Consider the following 21,475-nt stretch of genomic DNA (forward strand, 5'->3'; position numbering starts at 1 on the left):
AATAGAAACAATCTGTAAATATATCCCCTTTCTCCATCGGTGACATGCTCATTCAACATTTAATTTTATATTCTACTCAGTTATTCTCTTACCTTTGAAAATCTACATACCTTGTTTGATGAGAGATTCAAGCTTTTACATTTATCATTACAAAATGATTTTATAATATTTTGTTCCCCACCAGGGATTAAACCTGCACCCTCGGCAGTGAAAGGGCTGAGTCCTAACCACTGGACCGCAGGGAGTCCCCTCCTTGTCTCCTTTTGAACGTCTCATCAGACTTCTAATCTTCCACTTCTACCTCCAAGCTGCTCCCACCATACACTTCCCTCCAGTAAGTGCTCCATCCTTCCATCTTTAGACCCCAATTCTTTGAGTCAGCTTTGCCTCATTTCCTCCTATAGCTCACCCATGGGAAAATGCTGTTGGCTGTATCTCAAAATGCATGGATAACACGGCCCCACCTCACCATCCACCGCCACACCCCACTGCTCTCTTAATTACTGCATTAGCTCCATTTCTACTTTTTCCTTGCCTCCTCCTATTCCCTAGACTGCATTCCCAACAGAGCCAGTGCACTCCTTTAAAGGAGTAAGGCAAGTCATGTCACTGCTGTCCCAAATTCTTCTAAGGATTCCCCCATTACCTGGAGACAAAGCCCAAATCCTTACAGTCATCCACAAGACTGAAAACGATCTTGTCCTTCCCACTCAGCAGGGGTCCCCTTGATCTTGAGTCTCCCTCTGATTCCACCAGTTTGCATCTGCGCCCCTCTTGGTGTACCTTGAACTTGCCTGGGACCTAATGCCTCAGGGCCTTTGCACATTCCGTCCCTCTGCCTGGAACAGGCTTCCTCCACTGAGGTGCACAGCAGGCCCCTAACTTCATCCACTCAGGACTCCCCTTCAAGGTCACCTCATGAATAATGAGGTCTTTGCTGACCGCTGTGTATAAAACAGTAGGACCAGCACTGAACCTTGGCACTCCCCGCTCAGCTTCATTTTCCTCCAGAGCACTTCCTCTCTTCTGATACACTGTCTTTCCTCAGTTGTTTTCTGCCCTTCCCCCACCCCCCCTGCACTGGAACATAAACTCTCGGAGGACAGGGATGCTTTATCAGTTTTGTTTGCTGTTGCATTCTCAGAACCTACAACAGTGTGGTGCATAGTCAGAACTTGATAAATATTCATTGAAGGGATAAATTAACACCACTGAAGATGGAAGCCCCCTTTATTTTAACTACATAAAAGCATAATTAGCTCTCTTGGCACTATGAATAACACTCAAATTCGATTAAAAGTCAATAAAAGGCACTTAAAAATACTTTTTATCAGAAAACAGCTCTTGGCTAAGATTCATTCATCAGAGGAAAGCTTCATTTTGACATGCATGCATTAATGCTTGATCAACCTAAAGCACTGTAAAGTCATATATTTCAAAATTTAAGACTATATAGAGCTTCCCTATTCAGGTGTGTCTCATGCAGGTAGAAGGGAGCTACATTGGAAGTGGTTTAAAAAGAATGATGTGGAGTGATTCCAGGTCTTTCTCTATCCCACCCCACCCCCACTCCGGCCTGGGGCAGCCAGCTCTCTACCAACCCCTAGACATCATCTGCAGAATTCCAGCTGAAAAAATGGAGACCCCAGTAAGGGCCTGCCAACCCTAACTGCCGCTCCATGAGAGTGCTGAAATGACTTGTCTCTAAAGAATAACACATTTAATAGCCAACACATATTTCATAGATGTAATTATATATTTCTCTGCATTCTTAAACCCTGAAATGATAGTCTTGATTCTGACAGCATCAGTGTTAAAAATCAACATTTGCTCTCCTGTCTGAAACTGACAGTTTCATTTCACCCACGACAGCCTACAGTTATCATATAAGAAAGTACGATGTGAACTTGGATTACTGATGTGAAAAGTCCAGTATTGCCAAGAGGGGCTGAGTACCCAGCATCTGGTTAGGCAGAAATCACTATAATCATAATCGTGTCTTATTTATGTTAGAGTCGTGGGTATTTGCAGGAAACAGTGTTACCACCCACCCACTTTTTACCACCCACACACTCACACACCACTGAACGTAGCCTAAAACACAAGGATGTTTTAGTGTTTGCCTCCAGCTTGACTGAACTGTACTTTGTAGAGACTGATTGAAAATGACATTGTTAGTCAGAATTTAGATACCATGAAAATATAAAGCTTTGTGAAATGATGTAAGAATTTATGGTAGAATATGGAAAGATACATATTTGGTGGCCAGCTGAAATCTTTTTGTCTTAGACCAAGTGCAAGTATTAGATGTGTGTAAAAGAAAGTGTGGGTGGATGCATGGTATGTGTTTAAGGAAAAGAAATTATTGGAAACAGGGTACATAGCATTCAAAAAATAAAGAGGAAACAAAAGTCTAAATCTGCAAGGTGAAGAGAAATTAAATTTAAAAATAGGAATTTTCCATGACTACATAGAGTGTATGGGTTTCCCTGGTGGTTCAGACGATAAAGGCTCTGCCTACAATGTGGGAGACCTGGGTTTGATCCCTGGGTCAGAAAGATCTCCAGGAGGAGGAAATGGCAACCCACTCCAATATTCTTGCCAGGGGAATCCCATGGACAGAGGAGCCTGGAGGGCTGCAGTCCACGGGGTCACAGAGTTGGACATGACTGAGCAACTTCCACACACATACACAAATGGAGAGTGTAGAAGAGGAACTCATTTTTTCTGTGTAAACTCAGAGAACCTGCATAGCATTTTCAAAGCAAGCTGGCCTTTCCTTTGCTGGGCCTGAGAGACTATCTGGGGAAACCTAGGCAGGACAGCCTGAATCTCAGGCTAGAGCTGACAGAGAGGGCTCTGAGCATCTCTGCAGGTAACAGAGCTCCAGACCTGGAGCCGAACTGAACAGACTCAACACACATCATCTCCACTGGGTCTACCAGTTGGCCCAGTGCTGTCAGGGGTGCCAGACTCCATAGGGCACTGCTGGGTGTCTCATCATCTACTCCAAAACATCCACAGGACTTGGAGAAAGGATGGGCTCTGTGCTGAACCAGGAGACATGAGCTGGCCTCTACAGAGTACAGCATGAGCATCTCGTCTGGCACCTGCTGCAATATTGGTCTTCAAGATTCTCTAGCACGAAATGAAATGAGTAGGGAGTGATACAGCAAAATCTCTCTTTATATTTTTATTTAATTAAAACAATCAGTTAAAGAGGGAAACTATTTTTAAAAAGCACCTGAGCATTTTTAACCAGGCTATTTACAAGACCAATGCCCTAACCACTTAGCTATGGAGCCAACTGCATTAACCAGACTATTTAAATTCCAAGTGTGAAAATGTACATCAATTTCCAAAACATCAGCTCTAGAGCTAACACATTTTCTTTTCAATACTGGTCCATAGGCAACTTTTTTCTGTTCTTTTTCTGCAACTCTAACTCATCAGTGTTTCCAAGGCAAACCATTCAATATCACAGAAATCCAAGCCTATGACCAGACGAGTAACACTGAAGAGGCTGAAGCTGAACAGTTCTATGAAGACCTACAAGACCTTCTAGAACTAACACCCAAAGAAGAAGTCCTTTTTGTTATAGGGAACTGTAATGCAAAAATAGAAAGACAAGAGATACCTGGAGTAACAGGCAAATCTGGCCTTGGAGTACAAAATGAAGCAGGTTTCAAAGGTTAACAGAGTTTTGCCAAGAGAACACACTGGTCATAGCAAACACCTTCCTCCAACAACACAAGAGAAGACTCTACACATGGACATCACCAGATGGTCAATACTGAAATTAGATTGATTATATTCTTTACAGCCAAAGATGGAGAAGCTCTGTACAGTCAGCAAAAGCAAGACTGGGAGCTGACTGTGGCTCAGATAATGAACTCCTTATTGCCAAATTCAGACTTAAATTGAAGAAAGTGAGAAAAACCACTACACCATTCACATATGACCTAAATCAAATCCCATATGATTATACAGTAGAGGTGACAAATAGATTCAAGGGATCAGATCTGATAGACAGAGTACCTGAAGAACTATGAACAGAGGTTTGCCACATTGTACAGGAGGCAGTGATCAAGACCATCCCCAAGGGGGGAAAAAAATGCTAAAAGGCAAAATGGTTGTCCAAGGAGGTCTTAACAAATAGCTGAAAAAAGAAAACTCATGAAAGGCAAAGGAGAAAAGGAAAGATATATCCATTTGAATGCAGAGTTCCAAAGAATAGCAAGGAGAGATGAGAAAGCCTTCCCCAGTGATCAATGCAAAGAAACAGAGGGAAAAATAGAATGGGAAAGACTAGAGATCTCTTCAAGAAAATTAGAGATACCAAGGGAACATTTCACGCAAAGATGGGCACAATAAAGGACAGAAGTGGTACATACCTAAGAGAAGCAGAAAATATTAAAAAGAGGTGGCAAGAACACAGAAGAACTATACAAAAAAGATCTTCATGACCCAGATAACCACAATGGTGTGATCATTCACCTAGAGCCAGACATCCTGAAATGCAAAGTCAAGTAGGCCTTAGGAAGCATCACTATGAACAAAGCTAGTGGAGGTGATGAAATTCCAGTTGAGCTATCTCAAATCTTAAATGATGATGCTGTGAAAGTGCTGAACTCAATATGCCAACAAATTTGGAAAACTCGGCAGTGTGGCCACCAAGACTGGAAAAGGTCAGTTTTCATTCCAATCCCAAAGAAAGGCAATGACAAAGAATGTTCAAACTACTACACAATTGCACTCATCTCACATGCTGACAAAGTGATGCTCAAAATTCTCCAAGCCAGACTTCAACAGTACATGAACCGAGAACTTCTAGATGTTCAAGCTGGATCTAGAAAAGGCAGAGGAACCAGAGATCAAATTGCCAACTTTCCCTGGATCATAGAAAAAGCAAAAGAGTTCCAGAAAAACATCTACTTTTGCTTTATTGACTATGCCAAAGCCTTTGACTGCATGGATCACAAGAAACTCTGGAAAATTCTTAGAGATGGGAATACCAGCTCACCTGACATGCCTCCGGAGAAATCTGCATGCAGGTCAATAAGCAAGAGTTAGAACTGGACATGGAACAACAGACTGGTTCCAAATAGGAAAAGGAGTACGTCAAGGCTATATATTGTCACCCTGCTTATTTAACTTAGATACAGAGTACATCATGAGAAACACTGGGCTGGAAGAAGCACAAGCTGAATCAAGATTGCCAGGAGAAATATCAGTAACCTCAGATATGCAGATGATACCACCCTTATGGCAGAAAGTGAAGAGGAACTAAAAAGCCTCTTGATGAAAGTGAAAGAGAAGAGTGAAAAAGTTGGCTTAAAGCTCAACATTCAGGAAACTAAGATCATGGCATCTGGTCCCATCACTTCATGGCAAATAGATGGGGAAACAATGGAAACAGTAACATACTTTATTTTGGGGGGCTCCAAAATCACTGCAGATGGTGATGGCAGCCAAGAAATTAAAAGATGCTTTCTCCTTGGAAGAAAAGCTATGACCAACCTAGATAGCATATTAAAAAGCAGAGACATTACTTTGTCAACCATGGTCCATCTATTCAAAATTATGGTTTTTCTAGTAGTCATGTATGGATGTGAGAGTTGGACTATAAAGAAAGTTGAGCACCGAAGAGTTGATGTTTTTGCATTGTGGTGTTGGAGAAGACTCTTGAGAGTCCCGTGGACTGCAAGGAGATCCAACCAGCCCATCCTAAAGGAAATCAGTCCTGAATATTCATTGGAAGGACTGATGCTGAAGCTGGAACTTCAATACTTTGGCCACCTGATGCGAAGGACTGACTCATTTGTAAAGATCCTGATGCTGGGAAAGATTTAAGGTGGGAGGAGAAGGGGATGACAGAGGATGAGATTGTTGGATGGCATCACTGACTCGACAGACATGAATTAAGGGTAAGCTCCGGGAATTGGTGATGGACAGGGAAGCCTGGTGTGCTGCAGTCCATGGGGTCGCAACGAGTCAGACAGGACTGAGTGACTGGACTGAACTGAACTGAACTGAACTGAACTCATCAGTGATGATCTGAAACTTCCAGTTTTTGGTGACTATAAAGTGAAGTAAGAACTCAGGACCCCAGAAGGCTATCTGAGTGCATAATCCTTTTATTCTTCAAAAAGTTCTTCCCCACAAGTTTTTTTGTAGTTATCTTCCCTTCAGCTAATTTGGTAGAAATTTTCATTTTTAGCTAGTTTTCTACAGACAGGATTACTCCCTTCTTAAAAACTCATATAGCATTGGTTTATCTGAGATTTTATTAAATTACATAATTATGATGACAAATAAACTGACAGAAATAGGTTTGACACAAATACGCAACCAGATTCTGTATGCACACACATCACACCTGCTGGGGAACCCAACCTTGCAAAGTACTAGGAGGAACTCCCTAGTGATGACAGCTAGCCAGCCAGGTGCCTCCAGCAGGAATCATTAAAAGAGCCAGTTAATCCTGCAAGTTCAGTGTCTTTTGTAGAAACACACACAGTTCTACTCTATATATGTCCATTCTGAATCATTTATCACTTCGCATAAACTTGAAGTCAGGCAGTTAGCTATTATGTAAGAAAACAAGAAAGGATGGCTCTAAAAGCACAAAAGAAGATAAAGTCTTCAAATTTTCAAGACTGAACCAAGAGAGACACATGGAAGATGCTGCAGACTTCACTTCACTAGAGAAAAGTCAGGCATAATCTTCTCCCTGTGATGCCAGGAACAAGAACAAGGTTGCACCCCAGAACAAAGACCAGGTGCCCCAAGATCCTCCAACATCGATTCCACCAAGTCCAGAGCCCCTTTCCTTGCAGGGCTGGTAAAGAACATTTATTCTGCCATTAAACCAAAAACTTAAATTGGAAATCCCTCTGGGGGATTCTTCACCACTAGCACCAAATATGTGATAAATATGTGACATATTTGAACCCATGTCCAAATCCCTCTGCCGCGAACACAGGTGCTCCGAGGTTTGGGGGTGGGTGAGTTCAGCACAGAGTGGGTGGGGGAGGGGGAAGGTCTCTTGAGGAAGGCGATGCCTACAGCCCAACTAGGAATGTTCCCTCCCACACTTAGTGAGGGAGAGAATGTGGGGTCACCACTGAAGACAGGAAGGGGAAGGGAAAAGCCAGAGTGCACTCAGTCTAAAACATCCCCCGAAACGGCCAAGGGTCAGGAGGCTTCAGGCACGAAGGTCCAGCAGTGCTTTCTCAGAAAACCTTTCTAAGCAGTAGCTTTCACTTTACACGTGGTCTGTGCTCTTCCTTATTTTTTTTCCCTCTCTGAGGATGACTTATCTGACACAGTGATTCAGATCTCCATCAGTAAAATGAAGTCTTCGTTGGAGAAAAATCTGCACTGGAAGTGTTTACTAGGCAACAATGGAAGCTTCAATCTTCTAATCTCCAAAACAATCTTACACGTTCAAGTAGGAATAGAGGGTGGGGAGTTTGGGTTGCTCCAAGGAGCCTTTTTTCTCTTTCTTCATTGTTGACATAGTTATTTTTCTGTAAGAATGACTTTAAGCATTGGAGACCCACTTTAACAGCCAGTCGGTAATGTTTAAGGGGTGAGTATATGTTGGAGAAGACTCTTGGGCAGCAAGGAGATTAAACTAGTCCATCCTAAAGGAAATCAGTCCTGAATATTCCTGAATATTCATTGGAAGGGCTGATATTGAAGCTGAAACTCCAAAACCTGATGCGAAGAACTGACACACCTGCGAAGAACTGACACATTGGAAAAGACCCTGATGCTGGGAAAGATCGAAGGCAGGAGGAGAAGAGGGCAGTAGAGGACAAGATGGTTGGATGGCATCACCAACTCGATGGACATTAGTTTGAGCAAGCTCTGGGAGTTAGTGATGGACAGGGAGGCCTGATGAGCTGCAGTCCATGGGGTCACAAAGAGTCGGACACGACTGAGTGGCTGAACTGACTGACTGATACACCCTAATCTCGTCTTCCTGGTTGGCGCTGGTGGTGAAGAATCCACCTGCCAACGCAGGAGACGCAAGTTCAATCCAGGGATTGGGAGGCAAGATCCCTGGAGAAGGGAATGGCAACCCACTCCAGTATTCTTGCCTGGGAAATCTCATGGACAGAGGAGCCTGGAGGGTTACAGTTCATGGGGTGGGGTGGCAGAGTCAGGCATGACTGAGCATGTGCACACACACACATGACCTAGTTGTAGCCAGTAAGGCATGGGGAAGGTGTGTGGGGCATTTCTGGGGAAGACAGTGCCCCGCTCTCTCTCTTAATGCATTTGGGCCTTGCCCGGGAGGCTAGGAGATTGACTGAGCTATTATAATAACACTGGACCCCTATCTTCAAACTTCCTGACATTGACAGAAACAAAACGCTGTGGTTTCAGCCATTTCCACTCAAATATTCCACTACTTTCAGCAGGACACTCCTAACTCTGAGAGCATAAAAATAAAGAAGAAATAGGCCATTAACACAGACATCGAAAATATAGTATTCAGAAGACAGCCTAGACAGGCCTATGAACGGGAGCACAAAAACCATATAGGGACCTTGTGCACTTTACTCCCAAGAACATATTTACAACCATCTTAACATTTAGAGTCAATCCTAAAACGGCACAATACAAGGGAATGTATAAATGTGAGCAGCACCTTAATGAGGGCCTGGAGTGAGGAATAGAAAGTGGTAATTAGGAGGAAGGATCGAAAAATATAAAACACGAATGTAATCAATGCCTCTGTCCTAGATGTGGAACAATAAGCACTACCTTGTTCTCAAAGGTCACACCTGGGAGTGTGGAGATGAACTAACATTGAAGGGGATGCATATATATTCATATATATATATATACATACATACATACATATATATATATACACACTGTTGAAAAACACTTCAGAAAATAATATATCTTTGCTTTTCTGCAATTAAAATTTACAGTGTAAAACACTTTCTCTGACAATTTAAAATAAACTTTAAAAACTAAATCTGGTGAACACTGGATAAAGGTGTTATTTTTTAGATTTCCTTTTTCCAGGTCTTAAGAGTTTCTAGCCTTGAGGTCAATGTGACATATTTGTTTCAAGCAAACACTGCCGAGAATTTGAGCTGCATGCTTTCGCTGACAATAGCAGAAATTTTGTGGCGCATGGTGTTAGGTGATGTGGTTATTTTTCTTGCCTCAGAAAGAAATTTTCTGTGTGTATGAGCCTGCTTATTCTGTGATCTTTTGTGGTGATAAAGAATTTGACCCAAATAGATGTAACAAATAAGATAAAGGTGAGTTGCTATCACACTATTGTTTAAAAACTTTATGCCATGTTTAGTTTAAAACGAGGCCAACATGACATTAACTATTATGATTTTAAAAAGAGCAACATGTCTTCTGCTAATATTTTACATAATGAAACAGATTCTTTTTATATGCATGATGTAAATCTATATGATTTTAAAGTAATGCTGGATTTGGTAAAGGGTCATGAAAGTACCGTGAGGCATATTCCAAACATATATGTAAATATAATATGGGATATAGTGAAATATCACTTGAATTAGTTTTGTCAGTGTCTTATTTTAATCTTAGTGCCTTTATTGTATTTTTGAATGAGGAGATAATAGGTAATAAAAAAAAGATGTGTCTGTAAAATGTGTACTGGGATATCACTGCTCAAATTCAGAAGCATTTGTGCTTCACCATGAATAATGGTTTGATGAAGAGGAATGAATTCACATTTGAATGTATTGAAAATCAGTCTTCAGAAGCAGTCTCTTCATCACCCCCAAGAAGGCTGGTGGAAAAGATGTCTCGGTTTGTATAAAGTTCAAATCCACAACCCAAATGCAGGACAAGGCATTTTCAGCTATAAAATCAGAGTCTAGAAGACACAACCTTACTGAAGGCTGAGCTGTTGCTGGCCTGGGGCTGGTGCCTCAGCGACTATGGCGCACAATATCCATCTCCTTGAAGGCTGTGATCTACTGGAGAGAGGTGGGTGACACACACATAAACAAGCCAAAGTTGAATTTGCCAGATCCTGGTAAGGGCTATGGAAAAAAAAAAAAAAAATACTGGGTACAGAGGACAAGATATTTGCAGGGTAGGCCTGCTTGTTTTGTAGATGGTAGTGGAATTCCTAACGAAGGCTGGGCCTAATTCATGCTGATGGCTAAGTTAAACCCTTGTCTTGCAGAGGCCTGCAGGGGGCCCAGAGGTAAAGAACCTGCCTATGATGCAGGAGACACAACAGCAGACGTAGGATCAATCCCTGAATGGGGAAGATCTCCTGGAGGAGGAAACAGCAAGCCACTCCAGTAATCTTGCCTGGAGAATCCCATGGACAGAGGAGCCTGGAGGGTCCAGGGGGTCGCAAAGTCAGACACGATTTAGTGAGTGAGCACACCAAGTGTGTTCAGGAAGACTCGCTCACCAGGCTGTCAGACTGGCCATTAAGATGCTACCATTGGCCTGAGTTCAGCAGGCTGACACGCCTCTTTGGGTGAAGGTACTCAGGGGGCTGGAGCCAGACAGGTGTCAACCCAGAGGTCATGTCAGAGGTCTTCCCTCCTGGGCCTACCTGCCGTCAATGGAAACCACTCAGAATAGAGAAGCAGCATGTTCTGAATCTGGAGTCACCGTCCTCGTGTGAGTGCTCAGTCGGTCAGTCGTGTCCAACTCTTTGCGACCCCATGGACTGTAGCCCACCAGGCTCTTCTGTCCAGAGGATTCTCCAGGAAAGAATACTTGAGTCAATTGCCACGTCGTCCTCCAGGCGATCTTCCCAACCCAGGGATTAAACCCGCATCCCTTATATCTCTTGCATTGGCAGGTGGGTTCTTTACCACTAGCATCACCTGGGAAGCCCTCCTCAAACTGGCTCGAAGTATGATTACTTTTAGAGCAAGTGTTCAAAGGTTTAAGTTTTCTGCTTCTTCCTTTTCTTCTCATGTTTTCATCTGTTTGGAATATAGTGTTGATTTTTTGTTTGTTTTATAGCTTTATTCTTATGTAAAAATACTGAAATCTGCATCATATGAATCCATATAAAGTAAATACATAAATCTTCCAAATAAAGCAAAAGACATAATTAATAAAATAAGTATAAGTGTGCCACAGGCTAGAATAAAACCATTTGACATTTGTGTACTGAGGGGAAAAATTTGCCTTCAGGCTTTTACAAAAATTTCTGGAGATGTGATTTTATAAGAACAGACAATTCTAACCCTAGTGTTTGACCACCGAAAAGTAAACATAATTCCTAAAGGTAGCTCCTGCTTCAGGCAAATTAGTTCTATCATGCCTTAGGATACTAGCCAACAAAAGAAGGGAAAACAGTTTTAAGTAGGTCAGATAATCATAGCAACCCAGTTTCTGGGGTTGCACAGTTGTTGTGTGTGTGTGTCTGCTTTCCTGTTACAAACCTCATCTTTCCATTCCCATGTGTTCTGGGGTTAAGATGACCCTTTCTTGCAGTAATGTGCCCTGCAGTCAGTCACCTGAACGTGAAATGGTTTCCAAACTGATTGAGCCGCTGGCCGATGATAATGCCAGCAACTACACTGTGGTCCTGTTCTCTTTCGTGGACTTGTCTTCCACACTCACTCAAAGTGCATTAAAATCAATTGTAAATGGCAAAATCATTCACATCCAGGAAAGGTCTTCACAACACTAAACATTTGTATGACTAACAATTTTTTAAAAGAATTAACATATTTGAGACTATTTAGGTCACTATTTAAAGACTTCACTTGTGATAACCATTTTTTTTTTAAATAAACAACGAGTGAGGTCCTTCTGGAAACTGGACATTCCCTTCAATAGTAATCTGGAAAGCAGGCATATTAACTGGCATCTTATAGGCTCAGAATTTTAATGCCAAGTCCTTTTAAAATGGATGCAACTTAAACCCACTTGCAAGCAAAAAAAAAAAAGTTTGGAACATCAAGAAGTACTTTCTTCCAGTGAAGAGACTAAAAGAACAATGAAGAGTGAGAAAGAGTTCATCTAATTTTATAAGCCTGGTTCACTCTTATCTAATACTTATCTAATATGCTGAAAAGCCTATTGGATATAAAATAGCAGACATTTTTAGAAGGTAAGTTCTGTGAATGCTTCGTAAAAATTATCCATTCATTTAAATTATTTACTGATCACTTAGTAAGGACAGAAATATCTTTAAACACTAAAAAGACTGGGTTCAAATCATAGATTTGGGGAACTTCCAAACACAGGAAGGGCTTCCCTGGTAGCTCAGCTGGTAAAGAATCCGCCTGAAATGCAGGAGACCCCGGTTTGATTCCTGGGTCAGGAAGATCCCCTGGAAAAGGGATAGGCTACCCACTCCAGTATTCTTGGGCTTCCCTTGTGGCTCAGCTGGTAAAGAATCTGCCTGCAATGTGGAAGACCTGGGTTCGATCCCTGGGTTCGATCCCTGGGTTGGGAAGATGCCCTGGAGAGGGGAACAGCTACCCACTCCAGTGTTCTGGCCTGGAGAATTCCATGGACTGTATAGTCCATGGGGTTGCAAAGAGTCGGACACAACTGAGGGACTTTCACAGTACAGTACAAACACAGGAAGGGACTTTCAGGTGGCTGATACCCCTATAAGCATTCTAGTGGGTCACCCACCTGAACCATCTCAACCCCTAATGTAGCTGCTTGGTGATTTAAAACCCAAATTGAGGCCCTACCCTGCCTCAGGTACAGGACACGTGCTGAGGCTATGAAGCTAGACAAAGCCAGGAGCACTGAAGATGAATCAAAGAAACTTTCATAGGTTGTTTCTCAGGAATTGCTGCAAAGGCTCTTGATGAGACAAGAAGGACACTAACAAACATCAATAGGAATAGGTCACCTGGGGATGGTAAAATGTAGAAAGACAGTGGTACAAACTATAAAGAAAATTTCCTTTATAATCACAGGGAATTTTCCTTCTTTATTTCCCCCTTCCTCCCTTCTTCCCCTCCTTCCATCCTCTCTTCTTTCTTTCTCTTTCTCATTTTTTGATTAGGGGTAAATATACACATTATACATTGTATAAAGAAAAAATTTGGATTAGGAACAAGAATAATGACTTTCCCACCTAGAAATACCCAGACCCAAACTAACACAGAGCTAGCCCAAAGGCAAGTCATAGTGATATTATAACAACAATGACCTTATTGTTATTAAAAGAAAGTGAAAGTGAAGCCGCTCAGTCCTGTACAACTCTTTGTGACCCCATGGACTGTAGCCTATCAGGCTCCTCTGTCCATGGGATTTTCCAGGCAAGGATACAGGAGTGGGTTGCCATTTCCTTCTCCAGAGGGTCTTCCTGACCCAGGGATTGAGCCTGGGTCTCCTGCATTGCAGGCAGAAGCTTTACCATCTGAGCCACCAAGGTCCTACGCAAATAAAAGAGGTGTTCAAAACCCTCAGTAGGTTATTTCTCTCACAATAAAACACCAAAACCAATTTGCATGTAAACTTAGTTTGAAGATGATGTTTATTTCATTAAAATCAAATGGTCAACGTGTGAAATATTTGAGTGGAAAGAACTTCTGTCTTACTGATGATTGCATTTCAGTGTATGAAAGATTGATCTCATACATAGACTTACAACCATAACTACTCTACATAATTTTCCTTAGTGGGAATTATTCTAAAAATTTTTTTGCATCATTTTGATCTTAAAGTGAATTTCAGTCATGTTGAAATGAATATGCATTCATAATAGTTTTTTTAATTAAGTTTTTTCAATAAATTCATTTTAATTCATGCCTGCAATTTAAGGATTTCCTATTAATCTTGAAGGAATTGTTTTATGTGCCATTTGTTTTGCTCTTTGTATTAACAATGCCATTCTAGACTTATGAAGTAATGTATATTAAATGTATACACTTCATATGGTGAAAAGTGTTAGTCACCCAGTCGTGTCCAGCTCTTTGTGGCCCCATGGACAGAGTAGCCTGGTGGGCTACAGGCAAGAATACTAAAGTGGGTTGCCATTTCCTTCTCCAGGGGATCTTCCCAACCCAGGGATCAAACTCAGGTCTCCTGCATTGCAGGCAGATTCTTTACCATCTGAGCCACCAGGGAAGCCCTCTCATATGGTAGATAATCTAATATAAATAGCATATTCTCTTAATTTTAGGTCTTTAGAACATTGTCATTAAACTGAACATGGAGTGGTAACATCTACTTTAAATGAGTCTAATTTCCTAAATGCTAACATAAGTATTCAGGAACAATTTATATAAATAGCACACAAATTCTTGAAATAACATGCAAGTTGTTCCAGTTCTAGGAACTCAGTGCTAAATATTCATAGCAACTGATTTCTGTGGCATAGCAGGGAGGTTCAGAGAAGTAAAATGATTTCTATTTTCTCCTATAGCTGTTTGAGAAGTGAGAAGTGGATAATGAAGACTATTACAGAGAGGGCCTTTTTTGTTTATTTCTTGTGGAGATGCTATGACAAAAATAATATAAAATTGGGCTCTAGTCTAGTACATTACTCTGACTTTTTTTTTTTTTAATTTGGGACAAAGGTCACTTGCCCCATGGTTATCTGGAACTCCATGTAGCTTTTAAATCTTTGAAACACAGTTAGTAGGTTTTCTCTTTACCAACCACTCCTGGGTAACCCTATTTTTCCTTCTTTGAAATGAGGAATAAACCATGAATCAATCCCTTTGGATCTCCCACTGTAGGAGAAAGGCAATGCTCACATGATTAAACAGATAACAGGAAAACAGTGCTGTTTTTATTAACAGCATGGGCTTTTCAAACAAGCGCAAATCAATTACAAATTCTATTATATTAATTCCCTTAACACTCTCATAAAAAATATCAGTAAATATCTGAGTTACCAATACACAATAGAAGTAGGGAGAAAAATCATACGGCATAAAATAACATTCCCAAATGGACTATAAAATGTTAACTTCTTTAGAGAAAAAATGTCATATGAATCTAAAATATGAAAATAAAATTTCCAAGTCAGAGACTGTCTTGATTGTGTAATCTAAAAGAACAGTCATAATTTCAAACTTGTAAGAGCAAAACCAAGTCACACGGTGTTCATTTTGAACAATACACTAATAATCAAGTTTTATTCAGGACTGACTGTATGCTCATCAATGTGCCCCTGGAAATAAGATATATTATCAACATATCTACCTGACATTTTACAGCTTATCTGTAACTACCTTCATCTGTATTCTTTGATTTAATAACATAAGACGAGTCTAAGGTAGTGGTTAGGAGTTTGGGCTCTGGAGTCGGAATATTTAAGATCAAATCCTCCTTGGATATGTATGAGCCATGGGGTGTTGTATACACTGCTTCACCTCTGAGTTTGTCTGTTACCTCATCTGTAGGAGAGCAGGGTTCTAACGTCAACTTCATGGGATTATTAAGAAGATTAAATGTACTAGCAATCCATATGGTGCCTGACAGCCCACAAGCGCTCTGTGAATCTGGACTCTTGTGGTGGTTGTTCCTTTGTTAAGACTCCAGGAGAGACTTTTTGTACACTAGGCTGTCTGCAAGGTGAAGCTCAGCCATTCAGTCTGTGATCAGCCAAGTCTGACTTTATTAAGAGACCCTGAAGCAGAAGTTTTCTGTAAGCAGTTATAAGACACATGGCTAAGACTCCACAGAAAGGATGGGATTCAGCCATGCCTTTGATGCCACTGAGATAAAGCTTTGTTCAAATTTCACTGATGCTGATTGTAAATCTCCAGCCATCGGATGGGTCAGGGAATCAAAGTTTATATCTCAAAATTAAAATACCTTTATACAAAGAAGGGTTTCCCCTCCAGTTCCACGTTAATCACTTGAATCAATTCTCTTCCAAAACTGTGATAGTGTGTACAAAATGGACACTGGTCAGGAAGTACAGACGGCTTAGTGTTCCTTAGGGTATGATTTGTAAAATATCTTACTGGGGTCATGTTGATGGTGGGTCAACAGCACTGAGTTTTTTTCCACATGAGGAAAAATCAATTAAGGTAAGAAATCTGACTTTTACCTGCCTTGTATTATTTTATCTGTCACTACACCAGTTCAGTGAAAATAGAAAAATCAGGAGCATTTTCTCTCTTATCTTTACATGAGGAATGGTTGGACCTTCATCTCACCACAGTATTGAATATGGATTTCTAACTAAGATACCCAGATTCACAAGGAAAATAGGGAGCCCATTCTAGCACCATTAGAACTATCCACAAAGCTTATGGAAAGAGTCAGGGTGAAAGTAGGCAAGAGCTTGTCATAAAGGCAACACAACACACACTCTGAAGACTAAATTTCCATGACTAAAAGTCCACAAAAATATTACATTTAACTTAAATGGGAAGGAAATCCAAAATAGAGGGAGTATATGTATACGAATAGCTATAGAGTAGAAACTAACACAACTATATACACAACTTTATACAAACTTACAAATGAACAACACTATATCTGTAAAGCAAATATAGGGAGTGAATGTTGTTCAGTTGTGTCCAACTCTTTATGACCCCATGGGCTGTAGCCCGCCAGGCTTCTCTGTCCATGGGATTCTCCAGCCAAAAATACTGGAGTGGGTTGTCATTCCCTTCTCCAGGGGATCTTCCCAACCCAGGGATCAAACCCAGGTCTTCTGCATCACAGGCAGATTCTTTACAATCTGAGCCACCAGTGATAGCAACTATACTCCAATACAAACTTTAAAAAAAGGATTAAAAAATAAAATGCTATATTTAACCAGGATTTTATTTTGTCTATCTATGCATCAAAGAATTCAGTCTTCTTTTTTTTTCCCTAAGATATCTTTTCTATTTGTGTTTGATTATTTGGGATATTAACATACACGAACACATGCAGATATATATACACACACACTACCCCCCCACACATACCTATACACATACATATAAGGCTGTGCTTAGTCACTCAGTCATATCCAACTCTTTGTGGCCCCATGGACTGCAGCCTGCCAGGCTCCTCTGTCCATGGGATTCTCCAGGCAAGAGTGGGTTGCCATGCCCTCCCCTAGGGGATCTTCCCAATTCAGGGATCAACCCAGATCTTCTGCATTGCAGGCGGATTCTTTACTGACTGAGCCACCAGGGAAGCCCCCCCCCCCCACATATGTGTGTGTATAAAGTTACCCATCTGACATTTTTAAATCACTTCCAAGGAACATATACAATCTAAGGGGTTAACAGCACTTAGAAAAAGAATTTTCTACTTGGTTTGAAATTTAACATCCTGAATACTAACAATTGTACTTAAAATTACTGTGACAATATTAGCTTGTGTGTATCCTTTACTTACGTATTGTTTTGACCAAATAAGATATAATTTGTTAGGGAAATAATCAGTATCTTGGTTGTTTGTTACCAAACTTCATTTTAATCAAATAATTGACTCTACAGGGTTCTAAATAACCCCTGGGGGAAATATTGTAAAAAATCACTTGAATGGAATAAACACAAAGTCTCAGGGTGTGTGGAAACAAGGCTATAGATCTTATCTAAAATGAATTAAAGTAAGCACTGAGGTACAACGAGGTATTTATCAAAGGAAGCAGCTTGATACCTGAAATGTCCCTTAGAGCAACCCTAGAAATGCTGTGAAAGTCAGGCAGAGACTCAGCTTCTCCCTAATCTATGAATTCAGTGCTAGGATTCTGAGGGTTTGCTTTTCACCTTTGTTTTACTCAACATACTGGAAAGAGCTCCTGTTTCTACACCTTACTCTCCTTTCTCTAGCATCATTCTCTTCGGTCCTCTCTCTCGACCTCATAAGAACAGATTGAAGAATATGCCTCAAAAACCATTAAATTATGTCAATGAAATATCAATATAAAAGTGTATATTGGTGCTGCTTTAGTAACGCAGACATTGAAATTCAAATGACAGAGAAGGTTAGCATGGACCCTAAAAAAGGATGATGTTCAAATTCATGAGGCGTTTCATATTTATGTCAAATATTTGTGGTTGTTTAGTCTCTAAGTCAAGTCTGAATCTTTGTGACCCCATGGACTGCAGCACACCAGGCTTCCCTGTCCTTCACTATCTCCAGAGTTTGCTCAAACTCACGTCCATTGAGTCAGTGTTGCCTTCTAACCATCTCATCCTCTGTCACCCCCTTCTTCTCCTCCTCTCAATCTTTGCCAGGTTCAAGGTCTTTTCCAATGGGTTGGTTCTTCACATCAAGTGGGCAAATCCTTGGAACTTGCTTCAGTATCAGCCTTTAAATGAATATTCAGGGCTGATTTCCTTTAGGATTGACTGGCTTGATCTCCTTGCTGTCCAAGGGACTCTCAACAGTATTCTCCAGTATCACAATTCAAAAGCATCAATTCTTCAGCTCTCAGTCATTTTTATGGTCCAACTCTCACATCTATACATGACAGTTTGGAAAAACAGCTTTGATTATATGGACCTTTGTTGGCAAATTTAGGTCTCTGCTTTTTAATATGCTGTCAGGTTTGTCACAGCTTTCCTTCCACAGAGTAAATGTCTTTTAATTTCATGGCTGCAATCATCATCTGCAGTGATTTTGGAGTCCAAGAAAACAGTCTGTCACTGTTTTCACTTTTTCCCCATTTTTGCCATGAAGTGATGGGACAGAATGCCATGATCTTAGTCTTTTGAATGTTGAGTTTTAAATGAGCTTTTCACTCTCTCCTTTCACCTTCATCAAGAGGTTCTTTAGTTCCTCTTCACTTTCTGCCATTAGTGTGGTATCATCTGCATATCTGAGGTTGTTAATCTTTCTCCTGGCAATCCTGATTCCACCTTGTGATTCATCCAGCCCAGGATTTCACATGATGTACACTGCATAGAGGTTAAATAAGCAGAGTGACAATGTACAGCCTTAACATACTCTTTTCCCAATTTCGAACAGTCCATTGTTCCACATAAGTTTTAACTGTTGCTTCTTGACATGCACACAGGTTTCTCAGGAGACAGGTAAGGTGGTCTGGTATTTCCATCTCTTTAAGAATTTTCAACAGTTTGTTGTGATCCACACAATCAAAGCCTTTAGCATAGTCTCAATTAAGCACAAGCAAATGCTTTTCTGGAATTCTCTTGCTTTTTCAATGATCCAATGGATGTTGACAATTTGATTTCTGGTTCCCATTTCTATTCTAAATCCAGCTTGTACATCTTCAGGTCCTTTGTTCACATACTTTTGAAACCTAGCTTGAAGGATTTTGAGCATTACATAACTAGCATGTGAAATGAGCACAAATGTACAATAGTTTGAACATTCTTTGCCATTGCCCTTCTTTGGGATTGGAATGAAAACTGATCTTTTCTAGTCCTGTGGCCACTGCTCAAATTTCCCAACTTGCTGGTATATTGAGTCCAGCAATTTAACAGCATTATCTTTTAGGATTTGAAATAGCTCAGCTGGAATTTCATCACCTCCCCTAGCTTTGTTCCTGGTAATGCTTCCTAAGGCTCACTTGACTTCACATTCCGGGATGTCTGACTCTAGGTGAGTGACCACACCCTCGTGGTTTTCAGGGTCATTAAGACTTTTTTGTATAGCTCTTCTGTGTAGTCTTGCTACCTCTTCTTAACCTCTTCTGCTTCTGCCAGGTCCTTGCTGTTCCTGTCCTTTATTGTGCCCTCTTGCATAAAATGTTCCCTTGGTGTCTCCAATATTCTTGAAGAGATCTCTAGAGATTCCCATTCTGTTTTCTTCTGTTTCTTGGCATTGTTCACTTAAAAAGGTGCTCTTATCTCTCCTTGCTATTCCCTGGAACTCTGTATTCAGATGGGTGTATCTTTCCCTTTCTCCTTTGCCTTTTGCTTCTCTTCTTTTCTCAGCTATTTGTAAGGCCTCCTCAGACAACTGCTTTGCCTTCTTGCATTTCTTTTTCTTTGGGATGATTTTGGTCACCACCTCTTTATAATGTTATGGACCTCCATCCGTAGTTCTTCAGATCTCTATCTACCAGATCTAAACCCTTGAATTTTTTCATCATCTCCACTGAATAATCATAAGGGATTTGATTTAGGTCATATCTGAATGGTTACTGGTTTTCCCTACTTTCTTCTATTTAAACCTGAATTTTGCAATAAGGAGCTCATGATCTGAACCAGGTCAGCTCCACGTGTTGCTTTTGCTGGAGTGTATAGAGCTTCTCCATATTCAGCTGTAAAGAATATAATCTATCTGACTTCAGTATTGACCATCTGCTGATGTCCATGTATAAAGTCACCTCTTGTGTTGTTAGAAAAGTGTGTTTGCTTGACAAAACTCTGCTAGCCTTTCCCCTGCTTCATTTTGTACTCCAAGGCCAAATTTGCCTGCTACTCTAGGTCTCTTGAATTCCTACTTTTCCACTCCTATCTTGTATGATAAAAACAGCATCTTTTTGTAGTGTTAGTTCTAGAGGGTCTTGCAGGTCTTCATAGACCTGGTCCACTTCACCTTCTTTGGCACTGGTGGTTGGGGTACAGATGGGGGTAAAGTCTAGCATAGGACTTTACTTTCACCACCAGATGCATCCAGAGCTGAGTGTGGTTTCTGCTTTGGCTCAGGCTCTCCATTCTTTCTGGAGCTATTCCTCTGCTCTTCCCTAGTAGCATATTGGACACCTACTGACCTGGGGGGCTCATCTTCCAGCGTCATATCCTTTTTGCCTTTTCATATTGTTCATGGAATTCTCAAGGTAAGAATATTGGAGTGGTTTCCCATTTACTTCTCCAGTGGTCCATGTTTTGTCAGAACTCTCCATCATGACCCATCCATCTTTGGTGGCCCAGCATGGTAGGGTTCATAGCTTTATTGAATTACATAAGACCATGTGATCATTTTGGTTAGCTTTCTGATTATGGTTTTTATTCTAGAGCCTATGGAATTCTACTTCTTGTTTTTTCTGTCTTCCCACTGGTGGAGGGGGATGAGGCTTGTGTAGACTTCCTGATAGGAGGGACTGCCTGTGCGGAAAGTTGGATCTTGCTCTGCTGTCAGGGCCCTGCTCAATAAATCTTCAATGCAATTGTCTGCTGATGGGTGGGGTTGTGCTCCTTCCCTGTTGTTTGGACTGAGGCAATCCAGTCCGGAGTCTACAGGCTCTATGGCAGCGCTAATGGCGACCTGCAAGAGGGCTTGTGCCAACACACACCTCCCAGGACGGCTGCTGCTGTCCCTGTAGCAGGCCGCTGCCAGCCCACACCTCCACAGGAAACCCTCAGACACTGACAAGCAGCTCTAGCTCAGTCTCTGTGGGGTCACTGCTCCTTTCCTGTGGGTCCTGGTACACACACGGTTTTGTCTGTGCCCTCCAAGAGTCTCTGTTTCCCCAGTCCTGTAGAAGTTCTGTAATCAAATCTCACTGTCCCTGAAATTAAGATTCCCTGGAAATTCCCAGTTCCTTTGCCAGATCCCTAGGTTGGAAAGTCTGATATGGTGCCTAGACTGTTAACAAATATATTCAGCAAAAATATAAATAAATAAGGTGCATGTTCGACAGATT

General features: G+C 41.1%; 1 protein-coding gene and 1 non-coding gene across 2 annotated transcripts in view; one reads left to right on the top strand and one right to left on the bottom strand.

The window, feature by feature from the left end:
- Positions 1–21,475, bottom strand: part of CSMD1 (CUB and Sushi multiple domains 1) — a 2,005,298-nt gene that overhangs the window by 607,724 nt on the left and 1,376,099 nt on the right. The window lies entirely within an intron of this gene.
- Positions 17,857–17,960, top strand: LOC122432671. Its single transcript, XR_006266933.1, has one exon. It is a non-coding gene; the product is annotated as a U6 spliceosomal RNA (small nuclear RNA).

This window comes from Cervus canadensis, chromosome 31 (assembly GCF_019320065.1).
Source record: "Cervus canadensis isolate Bull #8, Minnesota chromosome 31, ASM1932006v1, whole genome shotgun sequence".
NCBI classification, from domain to species: domain Eukaryota; kingdom Metazoa; phylum Chordata; class Mammalia; order Artiodactyla; family Cervidae; genus Cervus; species Cervus canadensis.